The sequence below is a fragment of the Hippopotamus amphibius genome, chromosome 5 (assembly GCF_030028045.1).
Source record: "Hippopotamus amphibius kiboko isolate mHipAmp2 chromosome 5, mHipAmp2.hap2, whole genome shotgun sequence".
NCBI lineage: Eukaryota > Metazoa > Chordata > Mammalia > Artiodactyla > Hippopotamidae > Hippopotamus > Hippopotamus amphibius.
The window spans coordinates 8,169,374-8,185,719 of record NC_080190.1 but is presented as its reverse complement, the minus strand read 5'-3'; the positions used below and the strand labels follow the sequence as shown (position 1 = coordinate 8,185,719).

Sequence of the window (16,346 nt, the reverse complement as noted above, 5' to 3'; positions counted from 1 at the left end):
AAGCCCGTGTGACACAACTATTGAGCCTGTCCTCTAGAGCCTGTGAGCCACAACTATTGAGCCCATGTGCCGCAACTACTGAAGCCCACACACCTAGGGCCCATGCTCTGCAACAAGAGAAGCCACTACAATGAGGAGCCTGTGCACCACAATAAAGAGTAGCCCCTGCTCACCACAACTAGAGAAAGCCCGTGTGCAGCAATGAAGACCCAACGCAGCCAATAAATATATAAAATAAATAAATAAATAAATATTTAGAGTGTACAATTTGGTACACTCTAAATATATGCAGTTTATTGTAAGTTAAAAAAATAAAGTAACAGCTCATGTGAAAGTGAAAAAAAAATACAGTATACAGTTTAGTAGGAAAAGAAATAATAAATTTATAATAAAAAAAAACAAAACTGTGGTTACTACCTTTTAACAGCCCCAAAATCTAGTATCAGGAAATCCAAGGTTAGTACATTTCATTCTTGACTGCTTCAGAAATTTAGTGACAAGTATGAAGTCTCCTGCACCATGCTACCAAACTGGGGGTACTTTTCTGTCTTCTGGGTGCACACCCAGAAGCCCACGTGAAATCCACCACAGCCCTTTCTCCAGGACAAGCTGGCTTTTGAAACATCAATTCAACAAATGACAGTCTCTAGTGACTCAGTGGGGGCCCCGACAGCCTCCTCACCCTTGAGAAGCTCACTGGGCCGGGGTGAGTGGACCACACCCAGGAAAACTAGAAAGAACATGGTATAAAGGAGGATGGCGTCAAGGTCAAGTTCAATAGAGCAGAACTGCCCTACTGAAGGAGGACGGTAACACCTGGATGGGAGGAGGGGGCTAGATGGTAAGAATTACTGGCAAAGTTTCCAGAAGGAGGTGATGGGAGGAGGGCAGGGGATATGAAGGTTCAGGCCACAAGGGGGAACCAGGAGGGAGAACCAAGAGGAGGCAGAAAAGGCTCTCTGGCTCAGGCTACCAGGCTGTCAGTCAGCCAGTGGCTCCGCCCCTCCTTGTAAATTACACCTGTTACAAAGACTAATCATTATCTCAATCTGGCTAAGCACTGCCATGTCTGCAGGTAACAACTCACAGTTGACTGGCTCACTTCCTAACCGCAGTGTCCCCCTCAATGTCCTCATCAACTTTATACCTAACAGGTGCCACGTGCCAGCCCCCCACCCCACCATGGGTCAGGCCCTAGGCTCAGTCCTTATTATCTGCTGTGTGGGGAGGTGGGGTGGGAGGATCGGGGGGCTGTTCTTGCCCACTCCTGATGTTTTCTTCCTCGTGGAGAGAGCGCCCCCTGTGTACCACCACCTGTGAACCACCATCTGTGTCTACACCTGGTGGTGTCTGTCCACACCATCCCAGGAGTGTGCAAGGAGGACCTGGACACAGGTAGCCTGGCTTCGCCTTTTCCCGCACAGAGTAGGCACTGCCCCCGGCTGGCTGCCCCGTGGAGGGAGGGGGCTGCCCCCAGGGAGAGGCTGCGGCTTTCCCGCTTGGCCTGTGACTCAAGGAAGGTCAGTGGGCCTAACTGCCTGCTTCTCACTTCAGAATTGCGATGCCCACATGCCCACCGGTTCAATCACATTCTCCTATGCCTACTTCAGTTGAGAACAAACACTGTATTTTTATCTTCACCCATCTTTCTCCTCCCCTCTCTCTCAGTAGGTTCAGAACTTGGCCAGAAAAGAGAGGTTCAATTTGGGGAGCTCCCTTGAACCCTAACTTGTACAACTGGTACTCAAACTACACTACAAGGACAAGGTAGAGATTATTAACTCCACTTTCCAGATAAGGAAACCGAGGCACAAGGAGATTAAACCACTTGCCCAGGGTCATGATAATGGGACAAAGTAACACAGGAGGAACTCAAACCCAGGCCAACGTGGTGCCCCAGCTCACCCCACCACCTGAAGGGTCTATAAGGGATTCAACCCCCAGGCTAAAAGAACATCCACATGGTGGGCACCAAACATTTGGCTGATTGGAAAATGAAGGTGCTAGCTGAACTTACTTCATTCAGCCTGAGTCAGTTACCATGTGTCATGAAGGACAGACAGAGCTGTCCAGACCCCGTTCAACAAGGGGTGAGACAGTAACACACCATCACAGACCTCTCAGACTCTGAAATGCATCTTCCAGCCTCACAGCAAATGTGCCACAGGCCCCAGTCCTTGGGGCGGTTCCCTACAAGGGCACAGGAGAGCAGGAGAGAACTTCCACAAAGATCCAGGGCTGCCCTGAGAGGGATAGGACTGCCACCTCTCAAGCCCTTTCCCCCTCAGAGGCCATACCACTATGTTTTCAATCACAGGGAGAAAAAGGGCCAGCAAGCATGTATTCCATTTCAAGAGAAGACGTGACACCACCAGGTTCCTGCATACCATAGGAAAAAATAATTGCGCCTGCCCTGTAATCTAATTATTTGCCTGTGTTGGGGTATTTTCCAGGCACCTGGGTGACTAGCCTTTTATCACAACCACAATTCTGGAAAGTGTCCAGGTTTCCATTATAATGACACTCTCTGCTTTTGAGGATCTGCCAGCCTCCCTTTCTTCAGAGACCCTGTAAGGCCTGGACCAGGACAAACTCTAGAAATGTAACAAAGGTGTCAGGGACAGCCTGCCCTGGCAAAAAAGACCCCCACCCACTTGCTCAGGACTCTCTGAAGCTCATGTTACATTCAAGATGCAACATTCAAAAGCCAGCCACCCCAGCACATTTCCTGGTCTGCCCTGGGCTTAAGTGCATCACACAGGAGCATCACACAAGAGCACAGCCCAACAGACCTACAGCCTATCGACAGCATCTACTGGAAGCATCCCAGAGGGCGGCTGTGGACCCAGACCCCTCTCTGCACAGATGAAGAAACAGCCCAGAGAGGTGAAGCAACCAGCCTGACCAGGACCCAAGGTGTCCTGGGGTTCCTGGCCCTTATGGGGTATCAGAGAAGCCCTCTGAGGTAGAATATGCTAGAAGTCCCCCCCAACCCCAACCAAGAAATATGCACATCTACATAAAAAACTGTACCTGCAACTTCAGGGAGATCAGAGATGTTCCCCATCCCTGGTTACAAGCTCTACCAAAAGAGCCAATGTTTATTAAGCACTTACTGTATACCAGGTACCACTCCAAGCACCTGGCAGGCATTAAGTCATGTATAGGACCCCAGGTCTCAGGCCAGGGGTGAAGCGCCCCAGACTACCCCAATCTCAGAGTCACTAACCCAGGCTCCTGCCACACCCTGGGCAGCACTGTGTAACTCTGACTTGTGCAAGTTCTGCGACGCCCATTACTCTGAGTGCTGCCTCTCAGCCCCCACGCACCTGGCCCTGGGCCTGCACCTGGAGGAAGGCATAAATGCTGCATGGAGCTGCGGCTGATGATGAAAGAGGCTGCTTTCGTTTCCTCCGTGTCTCTTTCAAAATAAGCAGAGCCTGAGAACCTGCTTTTCTCTGCCACCTCCCCCACCCCTTACCACTTGCTGATTCACTCCCGCCCTCCCCTTCTAGAGCCACAACTGGTTTTCTCCATCCCCAGCCCCATTTCCCTCCTTCCTCCACTGCCATTCCGTGCTCCTTCCTCGTGCACATCCAGATGACTGAAAGCTTAGTCCCTGTGATTTCCAACAGCCTCCCACCCTCTGATTCAGACGAAGGGAGACACCTGTCTGACCTGGCTGGCACAGAGTCAGCTGGGAACTAGTAGGGGCCCAGCAAATGACAGCTGTTATTACCAAATGTCTTCCTCCCCAACCCCTGTACTTAAAAAAACAATATTCTGTATTGGCCCAAATCAACACAAAACCTTTACTTTTCTTCCTAGATATGGAGACTGGATACACTCACTAGATAACTGTCACCTCTATGCTTCATTTCATGCTGTGAAGACACAGGTCTACACATAAACCTTCTCGTCCCAGTGCTTCATTTTAAAGGAGGAACATCTCAGGAAGGAAATCAGACCCCAGCACTTGAGAACAAGAAAGAAACACCCTGCGCAAGTCAAAACGGTCTCCCAGTGCAACATCAGCTAAATGAGAAGACTCGGGATTCACAGCAAAGTCTCTGGATTCACAGCAAAGCAACACAGTTGCGGCGGAAGTCAGTTAACATCCCCTGAGCATCTCAACTTTCAGGTGGATGCACCGTTCTCACCAGTGGCTGAAAGCGTCACTTGTAAATCATGTGCCGCTGAAGAGATGCCCAGTGATGGATTACTCACACAATGACATTCCAGGCCAGCTACGTTTCAAAAGAGTTTCCGCTTTTAGATTATGGAAACACCTCTCTAATATAAACGGGTTCCAAATGGCACCTCTGCAATCCTGGACCTCCTGAGCCCTGGGGACGGGAAACAAGAACTGCCCACCACAGCGAATGTCCATTCCTCTGGGAGTTTCCAAGAGGCTCCAGTGCAGCAGGATGGGATGAAAGAGCCAGCCCAGGAGCTGGAGAATCAGAGACCTGGACCAAATTTCCACTTCTAGGCTGTGTGACTTCAGACCCACTGCTCCGAGCCTCAATTTCCATATCAGGAAAAAGAGACTCCTCCCCTACAACCCGCTCCTCACTGGCATTTTTCATTGCCTTGTTGTCCTTTCTGGCTCACTGTTCACCTGTCCATTGAGTACAGGCATTTTTGTCTGCTCCCCTCCTACGAGGGCTGGGACTCTGTCTTATCACTGTATCATGTGTACTATTTGATAATGAAATTATACGAAAAGTTTAATGCAGAGTGTCTCTTTCCACATGGCAAGAATTCATCAACTAGCTATTGAATGGACCCATGACACACAACACGTGAAGGAGCCGGACACACGGCCACAGGCACATTGGGCACCCATCAGTTCTTAGTCCCTCAGCCTTGGTGGGGCAAGGGGGTGTGGGGGGGAGGGGTGATCCCCATGTCCTATCATGTCTCACATCTTTCTAACAGTGGGACACCCTTCCTGATATACAAACACAGGACCAGATGTCAAGGTGCAGACCTCTTGGAAGAGCACTCACCCCCAACCTTGCTCTACTCATAGAATTTGAGCCCACACTTAAATGTCCAGGCTTGAGGATTCTCTTAAAAATTAACAGGACCTGTCAGGTTGATTTTTTTCCCCTACTGGCTGAGTCAAAGCTGCCCTCTTTAGGTAGGGCAAGTGCTCACCTGGCCAGGGCAGCCCCAGAGTCTTCCCTTCTCCCCATCCCCTGGAGTAGCCTGGATGCAGACGCTAGCCATGCGCACAGCAAATACTAAGGGAAGATAGCCCGGCAACCTCCAGCCAGGTCCTAGGTGGCCTTGGACAACCACAATCTAATCACAACCCAGCCCTAACCTAAAGCTTCTGCTAGTGCAGGTTTTGAGAGCCTGGGGCTCCTGTGGCCCAGATGGCTAACTCGGAGTTACTTTTCTGCTCTTTCTCCAGACACCAAATAAGCAGCATCCACTTCCCAACCTCTCCCAAATTTTCTTGCAAACACTGACTCTTCCAGATGCAAGGATTAATCTTTTCTCCTTCAGGCCACTAGAAAACAAACACCTCACCTCTCCTGGCCAGGGGCGGCGGTAACAGAGAAGAAAGGTGGGGAAACAGAGGCCTCACGGCAGCCACAGTGACAGTGCCGAGATCCCTGGCCATCTAATCAACAAAGAAAAGCAAGGCACTTGTCAGATCCACTATGGACTAATCTGTCTCTCCATCACCACCCCCACCCCACCCTGCAACACACACACACACAATATCCTGGATAAACTCACCCTGCTCAATGCAGTCATGCAATGCCCAGAGAGAAAAAGCACAAAAACATTGTTGAATTTCCTTCAGGGGGCCCTAGAGATGGTTCTCCCCAGGAGCTGGACCTGGGAGGGAAGAAGAGCCCTGCAGCTCCACTTTTGGCTCCCCTGTGTACCTATGCACTGAGAGAGAGACCGTGGCCAGCTGCTTCACCTTGCTGATTCAGTTTCCCCATTCAGCAAGAGACAAGAAGAACATTTTCCTGCCAATCTTTCAGGAGTATTAGAGAGAAAAATGTATTTGATTAAAAGCTATCTAATTAAAAGGCACTTTTACTCCCATACTATCTTTAAAAAAATCATATATGATTTGTACATCAAAGCATCCTGATTCAGCATACAGTTGGTCAAATTAATGTGTCAAGTTCTTGAAGGGAGGGATCCTGATTTGGTAACATGGCGGGGTGGGGGGGGGTGGATAGGAAAGCTGGCATGGAAAATGGTGCGGGAGATTCCAGAGGAACTTGGGGCGCACCTCCAGGTTTCAGTTTCCACCTGGGCGCCTCAGGGGGTGCACATGGGGGCTGCCTTTCTGCTCCAACACCGGCGGGCTGCCCTCTTGGGAACCGCAGCTGATGACGGGCTGGGGCCCTGCGAACCTCTAGGCTCAGCCTCACTGAACAGTGCGACACATCCCTTCGCGGGGCGTCCTGGGGCTTCCTGGATATACAACTTCATTCCCCAGAACTCCGTGCCGTCAACTCACCCCACGTGAGTGCAGTGAAGGGCCTCAGGGAACGGGAAAATGGGGCCGGAGGAGCGGATCTCAGCCCCAGCCTTTGCCTCCTCCTTCTCGAACCTCCCTACTCGATGCGCGGACCTCCAGCTGCCAACAGCCGGCACTCGAGCCTCAGCCTTCTGTCTACACCCGCCGCTCCAGCCCCGCGGGCCAACCCCCGGCGTAGGGCGGACGGGCAACGTGGGCACCAGGACCGCGACGGGGCGGTCAAGCAGCCGCGCCCAGGACCCTGGCGACTCCGAATCCTAAACACACACGCACACACGCGCGCGCGCGCCGGCCAATCCGTTCGCCCGGAGGAGTCGGAAGGCGCTTCCACGGCTCTTCATTCATTCCCCCAAAGGCGACGGTTCCCTTCTCCCGGGCGCCTCCATCCCGCGATCCTAGGGGGCTCCAAGGGGGCCAAGTGCGCCACGAGCCGCCCGCCATCCGCCCACGGCCGCCGAGTCCTCTCCACCCGCACACACAACCCAACAGACTCGCGCTCCATCACGATCGGCAGCGTCGCCCCCGCGCAGGGGCCGTCGCCGCCCCGGCCTCCCGCAGCTTCGTCGCCCCGCAGCCCCCGCCGCGCTACTCGGCTCAGACCTGCAGCGCTCGGCTCGCCGCGCCCAGGCCGGCCGGGGACGCCGCCGCCGCCACCGCCGCCGGGAAGCGCCGGCTACTCCCGAGTCTCGCCGCCTCCGGAGCTGCGGCCGGGCGCTGGGAGGGGGCAGGGGGCGGAGGGTGGTGAGGAAGAAGGAGGGGGCGGGGAGCAAAAGTTCAGGCGGCTCCCGGCCTCGCCGCGCCCCCGTCTCCTCCCAGGCCCGCCCCCGCGGTCCCCCTCCCGGAACCCGGTCCCGCAGGCTTCGGCGCCTGGCATCCCCCCCCCCCCATGCCTCCCCGTCGGGTGCGGCCGCGGGACTGGAGCTGGGGCAGGGAGGCGGCTCCGAACCGGAGTCCGGGAGAGAGTGGCGGATGCACACCTACCTGCCCCGGGCCGCGCCTGGAAACTTCCCCGAAGTGCGCCGAGGAGCGGAGCGCATGGCTGGGGAATCCCCACCCCCACCCCCACCCCCACCCCACGCGCGCTCCTAAGGAGAAAGCACCGATCCGTCGATCCGTCGGTCCGTCGGTCCTCTGTCTGAAGCGCGCCGCCCCGATTCCGACTCCTGGGGCCGTTCCCCTGGACAGCCGGCCCGTGCGTGCCCCGTGGCGTGCGCCCCCCGCCGGCCTCCGGCTGCCCGCAGCGCCACCACCCCGCCTCCGAGTCCCCCGTCCCCGAGCTCCGACCGCATTCTCCCGAGCCAGGGAGGCGGGGCGTGCGAGCCCCGGCGCCGCCGCCGGGCAGCCCTTCCCGCGGGGTCCCCGGCGCGCGGGGCGCCCAGAGCGCGGCCAGGACCGGCGGCGAGGGGACGCCCTCCGCCGGGGGCCCCGGTTGGCTCGGGGAGACTGGGCCGAGGGTCGCGGGGCCCAAACCTGCCTCGGCTCCGCGCGCTCGCAAGTTCATTGTCTGCCTGGGCCGTCGTCGCCGCCGCCGCCACCGCGCCGGGTGCGCCGCGGGGAGTGAGGCTGCGCGCAGCCTCCGCCGGCTCGGACTCCCTACGCTCAGCCGGGGCCGCCCCCGGCGCTGCCCGGCCGGAACGCGGAGGGGCGCCGGAGCCAGACACCCACCCGCCGCTCGTCGCCGCCCCCCCCGCCCCCCCGCCGCGCCTGGCACCCAACTTGTACCTGAGAAGCCCGAGTCCAGCCCGGGAGCCTCTGCGGCTCCGGCTCCGCGGGAGCGCGCCCAGCCCCGCGCCTCGAGCCCCGCATCCAGGGCGCGTCAACCTGACTCCCCGAGCGCAGGGAGGAAAAGTTTGGGAGTGACGTGTGGATGGCGAATGAAACATCCGAAGAGAACCCTCCCCCCTCCCCATGTCGCGCTGACACACATCAGCTCGAGTCTGGAATGTGAGATCAAGGCGTGTGCGCCGAGCGGTGGGTTTGGTTCCCGCCCCCTCCCCTTCCAAGTAAACACGGTTTGCGCGATGCGGAGATTCCAAATAGAAAGCAAACCGAAACCTCTAAAGTCTGCCAACGACACCCTGCCAAGAGACATTTTTAACGAACTTGGCGGTCTGGAGCCAGCCCATACATTGATATTCAAGGCCACGGCGCTGGTGGGTTCTGCGCTCTCTGTTGCATTTTTGCATCCCGAGAAGGCTCTCCCGGGCTCTTCGGCCCAGCCTGTTTGCTTCCACGGTGAGGGAAGGCTCAGAGGGACCCCGAGCCCGGCCGCAGTGGCCCCGGGGGCGGCTGCTCCAGGAAACCACCTGGGCTGCCCGAGGTCAAGGAAGCGGCACCAGTGGTCCACTGCCGGGCTCGGGTTCGTGACTGAAGATATAGCATCAGTTAAAGAGAAGACACTTTGAATTCTGGAAGACTCGACTCAAGCCCAGCCTCTCAGGAAACAGGTACAGGGGACAGGAAAAAAAAATCTTGTCTTCAGTCACATAGCCTTTTGCCTGCCCGTGTCCCCATGGCCAGAGTCCAGCATCTTGTCCTCAAAGCAACCAAGAGTGGAGCTGGAAATGCTCCGTACGTGTCAAGTGCTGGCACACCACTGAGGGATGCGTCCTCAGGGTGCCTTTTCCCTCTTTCGTCTCTTTCTGGAAAAATGTGATTTTTATTGCTTTAGGCTTCATCTCACACACCCCCACCCCCCGAAACTATAACCCACCCTGAGGTCATAAACTTCTGCTCAGCATCCGTGGCAACTAATGCAGAGGTCACAATCAGAGGATTATAACTGCAGATGGGAAGCCGGGATGAGAGGGGAATTCTTCAAAACGGTGTCTTGTTTTCCTGCAAATAATGCCTCTTACATAAAATCTACGAAGAAAGATTAATGCAGCAAAGAGACCAGCCTTAGAATCTCAGACTAGATTGCTTTTTCCATATAGACTCCACTTGGTGGTTTTTGTTCATTATTATTTTTTTAAACAAAAAGCTTTTTCTGAAAATACAATGAGCTGCTTTTTGCAGGGTTCACAATTCCCACTAGATGATGATGCCATTTTTCAAGGTCTTACACACGTTGTGGCTTTGGGGCTTATTTATTAGCTCCCAAGAAAAGCCTGCCTTTCAGTGAGGTTTATATACTCAAGTAATTGCATCGGGGGACACAGTACAGGGTGCTGTTAAAGAAGGTTGGTTGTGCCTGCGTCTGCAAGGAAGGCCCTGGGCCAGGCAGCTGTCAGACCAGAGTGTGCAATGGGTTTAAACAAACACAGGGAAGGTTCTATGGAAACACCGAGGAGGAAATCCCCTCCTGTAAGGATGTGTGGAACATTATTCCACGGCCGCACATACCTCCATCTTTCCTCTCCTCCCTCCAAGTAAACACACCACTCCGTTGTGGAGATGGTGCAGGGCCCACCCAGAACACGTTCAAATTCAGGTGTCAGAAATCACGGTTGACACGGAACAAATTGTTTTTAAGTAAAATCACGGTGCCACTTTGATATGAATTCCACCAGGGACATTCTAAAGGTATTTATACACGTGCCTGAGATTAACTGGAGAGCGATTTTCCCCCTCAATGTTAATTTCAGAAAAAAAAAAAAAAATCACCCAAGGACTTTCCTGTATGTGACACAGTGGTTAAGAATCAGCCTGCCAAATAGAGACACAGATGTAGAGAACAAACATATGGACACCAAGTGGGGAAAGCGGGGAGGGTTGGGGGGGAATGAATTGGGAGATTGGGATACCAAATTGTACACTCTAAATATATGCAGTTTATTGTATGTTAACTGTATCTCAATAAAAGTTCTTTAAAAAATAAAATAAAAATAAAAGTTCTTAAAAAAAAAAAAGAATCAGCCTGCCAATGCAGGGGACATGGGTTCAAGACCTGGGCCAGGAAGATTCCACATGCTACAGAGCAACTAAGCCCATGTGCCACAACAACTGAACCTGTACTCTAGAGCCCATGAGCCACAACTACTGAAGCCCAAACGCCTAGAGCCCACGCTCTGCAACAAGAGAAGCTACCACAGTGAGAAGCCCAAGCACCCCAATGAAGCATAGCCCCTGCTAGCGGCCGCTAGAGGAAACCTGTGTGCAACAACAAAGACCCAACACAGCCAATAAATAAATAAATAAGTAAATTTATTTTTAAAAAATCACCCAAGAATTGCCGTGGAGTCTTTTATTCTAAAGAGTTGAGAGAACACCCAAATGCCAGACATGAGTGAGTGAGTGGATGGATAACTGTGAGAGAGGCTGGTGCCAACGTGACATTGGCAACTAATGGGTGAAAAAAATGCAGGTAATTTAAGGGGAAAAAATCCCCTCCCCATGTGCACACTTAGGCCTCCATAATTCTGGAATTAAATTGTCTAGGTTAAATCCCTACTGCTGACACCAACTAGCTGAGTGACCTTGGGCCAGTCACTTCTTTCTTTGCCTCAGTCTGGGGCCTATAATAGCCCCCTACTAGCAGTAAATTGAATTATTGACCCCATGGGGGTATTATGCTTCTACATCTTTGTCGCAGCCTCATAGTGCATGGAATATGCTTCCCCATCCCTTGACTTTGGTCTTAGTCATATGACTCACTTTAGACAATGAGATTTTGAAGAATGTGACCGAAGCAGAGGCTTGACATGTATTGCAGGGCTGGGCTTGCTCTCTTGTGCTCTCGGTCCATGATGAGAAGAACACATCCTGAGCCATGGCTGCCTCTTCCAGCAAGCCTCCAGAATAAACACACGTGGAGCAGACCCAAACTCAACTTGCAGCCTGGAGCCAAGTGACCCCAGCCTGGATTCAGAACTGCCTCAGCTGAACTACAAACTCATGAACAAAGGGGAAATGCTTGTTGCAAGCTATTGAATGTTGGGAATTTTGTTACACAGCATTGTTGTGGCAGTGGCTGACTGATACATTCCCTCAGTGGGCTGGGGTGAAGATGAACGGCACAGTGTTTGAAAAACACTAAGCACAATTCTTAGGACCTAGTAAGAGCTCAGAAATATTAGGTATTATTAGTAATCAATATTTTTGAAAGTGGCTTTGCATATAATAGTCACGTAAGAACTGTTATTAAACTGGTTAATTGGATTAATGAAGAAGTATTATGTGAGTAAAGATTCTATGAGACAGCACAAGCACATCAGCAAACTGGAAGGCCAGGGACCTGCCATGATCCCCATGTTACATTCACTCACTCACTCATTCATTCATTCAGCAGACTCTCCCTGAACTCCTGCTCTGTGCCACACACTGGAGGGAATGTTGGAGCCACTAAGATAATTAAGCCTCTATACCCTCCTAAGGATGGGGACCTACAAAGCCCCACCATGTGACAAACACTGCTAAGTATTTCCCTGTGCTACATCATTTGACCTTCACAACAGCCTTGTGAGCCAATATTATTTAATCCCCATTTTTCAGGTGAGGAGACTGAGGCTCAGAAACAAAACAACATAGGAAAAGACCAAAGACCACTCCTAAACCTTTAGCGGGCACTCGTGCCAATGAATTCAAGTTCATGGTATGCACACCCGTCAGGTAAGTGCAGTGAGAATAAAGAGGTAAACACAGCTGTCAGGCTCCAGGCCTCATATGTGCAAGTTGCTCAGGAACTACTAAGGCTCGGGGGGCCTAATGTCTGCTTCTGCCATCAGCTGTCTGTAAGGCCTTGAGCCCCTCTCTGACCCTCAGTTTCCCCACCTGGAAAAGGGGGAGAAGGACCTTGAAAGCTGCAGCTCTCGCATCTTATAAAGCTGTTGATTCAAGAAGTATTGCTATTGGAAGTTCATTTTAAAGGGATTAAGGGATGGGAATCAGTGCAAGGAACTGGCCCAGTAATTTGCAAGTGGGGACAGCAGACCACTTAGGGGAGAGGGAGACAAGGTCAGGCCATGGGCACTGCACATTACAAGCCCTAACTCAGCAGCCGCACCCTTGCCTTTGGTCATTCCACCATATGAGCAATGAGACCAGAGCATTTGGGGTCTTCCAAGAAACTTCTGTCACAATGGAATGCCCCTTTTAGATGTCAGAGGACTTACTTCTCAGCTAACGCCTTAATTTTCAGTTAACATTTTAGCAGAGACTGGGATGAAGTTCAATTCACCTTCACCTTATTCCCAAACGTGAGGTTGTTTCCAAGGGGACGGCATGCGGGGTGGAGGGCTGTTGGAGTCAAGAGTTCCTGTGCTGGGAAAGGCTGCACCTGGGGGCTATGGGGCCTCCAGGGATCAGTGCACAGGCTCTCGAATTTGTTTCGGTGGACCTGGCTTCAGATCTCCACCCCTGGCAACGACCTGCCTCCAGCCCTGTGACTTTGACGAATTTAGACTGCTCGGTAACCTGAAGTGCATTTCAATTTCATAAATTTAAAAATACTCTGGTTAGACAGATCCCTTCTGCAGTAATGCATCCATTAAGTGCACTTTAAGCCAATTTTGGTATGCTAATCCATCACAAATCGACGTGAAATTTAGGTTCTTGTGAAAATTTCCTACAACGCCACCCAAAACCTCAACCGGATTTAGGATAATAACAAATTCCTTAAAGCTGCAGTCTTCAACTCTGTATCAAAACTTCAGTGAAGAAAGCAACAGAGCCAGTTTTAAACAAACATCAGAACAGGTGTATTTACAAGAGAGCTGCCTATTCTAACGGGGTGCCCCGGAGAGGTCAGTTCGTTGACTCTAAAGATGCTGCCACAGGTGGAAGATTTTAGAACTCTATTTTGGAGTTCCCTCCAGGGAAATCTGAGGACTGTAAGCCCTTTGAGGGCAAGAACAGGGTCGTGTAACTCTCTGTATTCCCAGCCCATAGCTCAGAGCCTGGCGCAGTGGACACGCCCAGTAAATGAGCAGTGAATGACCCAGTTGGAACCCTCCTGGTTTGATTAGCGACTTGTCCACCAAACTATTCTCTAAAATCAAATGCCTTCCCCACCAATGAAGACTGGGGATCCTAAAAGCACAGGCAGAAACCTCCAAAGGCAAATCCGATGAGGACTCTAAGTGGCTTTAGTGATGACAGCATCATCACCTCTTTATCATCCACAAGCGAGCGTATGGCCAGTAATTGGTGATACAGAGAACCTACGGGTGATGAGAGAGACATAATGTCATTGTTATCACCACCTAAGACTCTGTTGCTACCAATTGTTGACAGGCATTGCCTATTAAGTGAATGTTTTTAGCTTCATAATAGACATTTCGCCAATAAGATAAAGTTTACAGCCGGTAGCATTTTCACTCACTTGTTTCTGTCATAAGATCTCCAACCCACCCAACAGCAAAAATGAGCTGTTGATTTGGTAAATTTAGAGCAGCATGGCCTGCCCTCGCTGTGAAATACCTGAGCCTTCTAAATACGTTTCATTTTTCTGGTTGAGCAGTTAACGCAGCCACATGTTACAAAGCCGTGCTCGGGAGGAGAAGGGGGATGACACACCCACACGCAGAGGCTCCGGGCAGCTGTTGGTGATTTCCACCCCTTCCCTGCCCGGCTTTGCTGCTGGGTCCAACTCAGACCTGCTTCACCCCTCTCAACCCCCGGCTCTCTGAATATGTCCCCGCCAAGCACCTGCCCAGGTGCCTAAGGCAGAGGCTCCAGGGTCATCCTTAGCTCTTGGCTCTTTCACCCCCAGCTCCCATTAGCCACCATCTTCTTTTCAACCCTGCTGATCTTAGAAGCCTGGGAGTTTTAAAAATGCAGATTCCTGGGCCTCAGTACCGGAGATTCCATTACAGTGTGTCTGGGGTGAGGCCCCAGGCTCTGAACCTCTGGGGGTGGTATCGAGGGGTCTGTATATTTAACCCCCCTCCCCCCAAACTCGGTACCCACTGAAGTTTGAGAACTCCTAGTTTGGACACATCTCGCCTCTCCCTTGGGGCTGTTGCAGTAGCTTCTAGCTACACTCTCTGCCTCCTTTCCTTGACCTCCACTAACTGGTTCTTTCTACGTGCATAGCCAGCATCTTTCCAATACACAAATCTGAGCATGTCAGCCCGATTATAACACCCGTAATGCCTCCACTGCACCCGAAGGTGAGTCTAGTCCACATGGCCAGGCAGGGTCCAAGGCCCCGCAGCTATGCCCCTGCCTCCTCTCCATGCTATCTCCCTCCCCAGTTCTCACACACCCATCAGCACCATTCACACTGCTTCCCAAAGTGGCTCAGGGACAGCAGACATGGTCATTCTGAGATGAGTTCTGGGACAATGGCATCACAAAACATGTCCGGGACTATCTGCTCTGGGACGGAGGGTTAACTAGAGAAAAGCCACCTCCTTAGAAGTTTCTTTGATGACATTAAAACCCAGTGTGAATGTGGCCCCTTCCCCTCCCTAGGCCTCACATCCCGGCCCCTGACATGAGGGTGGAACTGGATTATCTCTTGGGACCGAGCCCTCTCCAAAGTGTCATTAGGATGTTGATTACTCCTCATGAGAAGTGGCAGAAGGTGATCTGTTCACTATCTGTATCAGTCTTATATAGCTGTGTAACAAGTTACCCCAAACCCAGTGGCTTAAAACAGCAGCTACTAACTACCTCACGGTTCTGTGGGTCAGAAGTCTGGTGGGTTTTCTGCTCCAGGTCTCACAAGAATAAAGTCAAGGGGACAGCAAGGCTGGGTTCTTATCTGCAGGTCCTGGGGAGAAAGTGCTTCCAAGCCCATTCAGGTTGTTAGCAGGATTCATTTCTTTGTGGTTACTGAGGTCCTCGCTTCCTTGCTGGGTGTTGGCTTGGGTTTAGGCTCTACTCTCTGAGTCCACCAGCACATCTCACATGGCTTCCTCCACCTGCAAAACAGCAACAGCATTTCTTGCTCTTGGGATGTCTCTGCTTTCTCTTCTGCCTGCTTTTCAGGGCTCCTGTGATGACACTGAGCCCACCAAGGAGAATCCAAGATATTAATAATGCAGGATAATCTCCTTATCTTAAGGTCAACTGATTAGTAACCTTAACTACATCTACAAGGTCTCTTTTGCCATGTAACCTACACATTCATAGGCGTGACACTGGGCACAAAGGTGATGGGGGTCATTTAAAATTCAGTCTGCCACACATCAGTGTTAGGAAATCCAAAAGGCTAGCTCCTCTTGCCCACATCATTTCTTCAGGGAACATTTCCTGAGCAGGTCCAGGGACACCACACACGAGCTCCCAGAACAGCAGCCCTGCCCTCTAGAGGCTCAGGATCTAAAAGGACACAGACGAGGAGAACCAGGTGCCAAGCCTGTGCCAGGGCTGGGGCAGGGGCCCAGGGGTGGGGGTGGGAAGGGTGTCAGGTTTCTCATGCACTTAATAAGAAGCTGGCCTGCACGAGGGTCCCCAGCTCCCCGTCATCCAGGCCGTTCTCAGATTTTGCTTTAGCTGGAACTCCCTGTAAAGTGATTCACTTACCACGTTCTTTCAATATGCTCACGAAGAAGCAATTTACATACTGCAATATATACAGATGAAGTTGTAAGGTGGCTGGGAGTCGCTTCAATAATGGAATGTGGGAGCTTGCTAGGTGGCGCAGTGGTTGAGAATCACCTGCCAATGCAGGGGACAAGGATTCAATCCCTGCTCCAGGAAGATCCCACATGCCACGGAGCAACTAAGCCCATGCGCCACAACTATTGAGCCTGTGCTTTAGAGCCCGTGAACCACAACTATTGAGCCCATGTGCTGCAACTACTGAAGCCTATGCACCTAGAGTCCGCGCTCTGCAACAAGAGAAGCCACGGCAACGAGGAGCCCACGCACCACAATGAAGAGCCCCCATTCACCACAACTAAAAAGAAAGCCCGCACACAGCAAAAAAGACCCAACACAG

The 16,346-nt window shown here is 52.2% G+C and overlaps 1 protein-coding gene across 3 annotated transcripts in view; it reads right to left on the bottom strand.

Annotated features, from left to right (window-relative positions):
• CHST15 (carbohydrate sulfotransferase 15) overlaps nt 1–8,349 on the bottom strand; it is a 74,674-nt gene extending 66,325 nt beyond the window's left edge. For 2 of the 3 annotated variants that reach the window (XM_057737384.1, XM_057737387.1), the window contains exon 1: nt 8,240–8,349. The gene's annotated coding sequence lies outside the window, so the exon portion shown is untranslated. Of the gene's footprint in view, nt 1–7,117; nt 7,229–8,239 lie in introns of those variants that run through there. The other variant, XM_057737385.1, reaches the window with a different exon arrangement.
• Nucleotides 8,350–16,346: the final 7,997 nt, after the last annotated feature.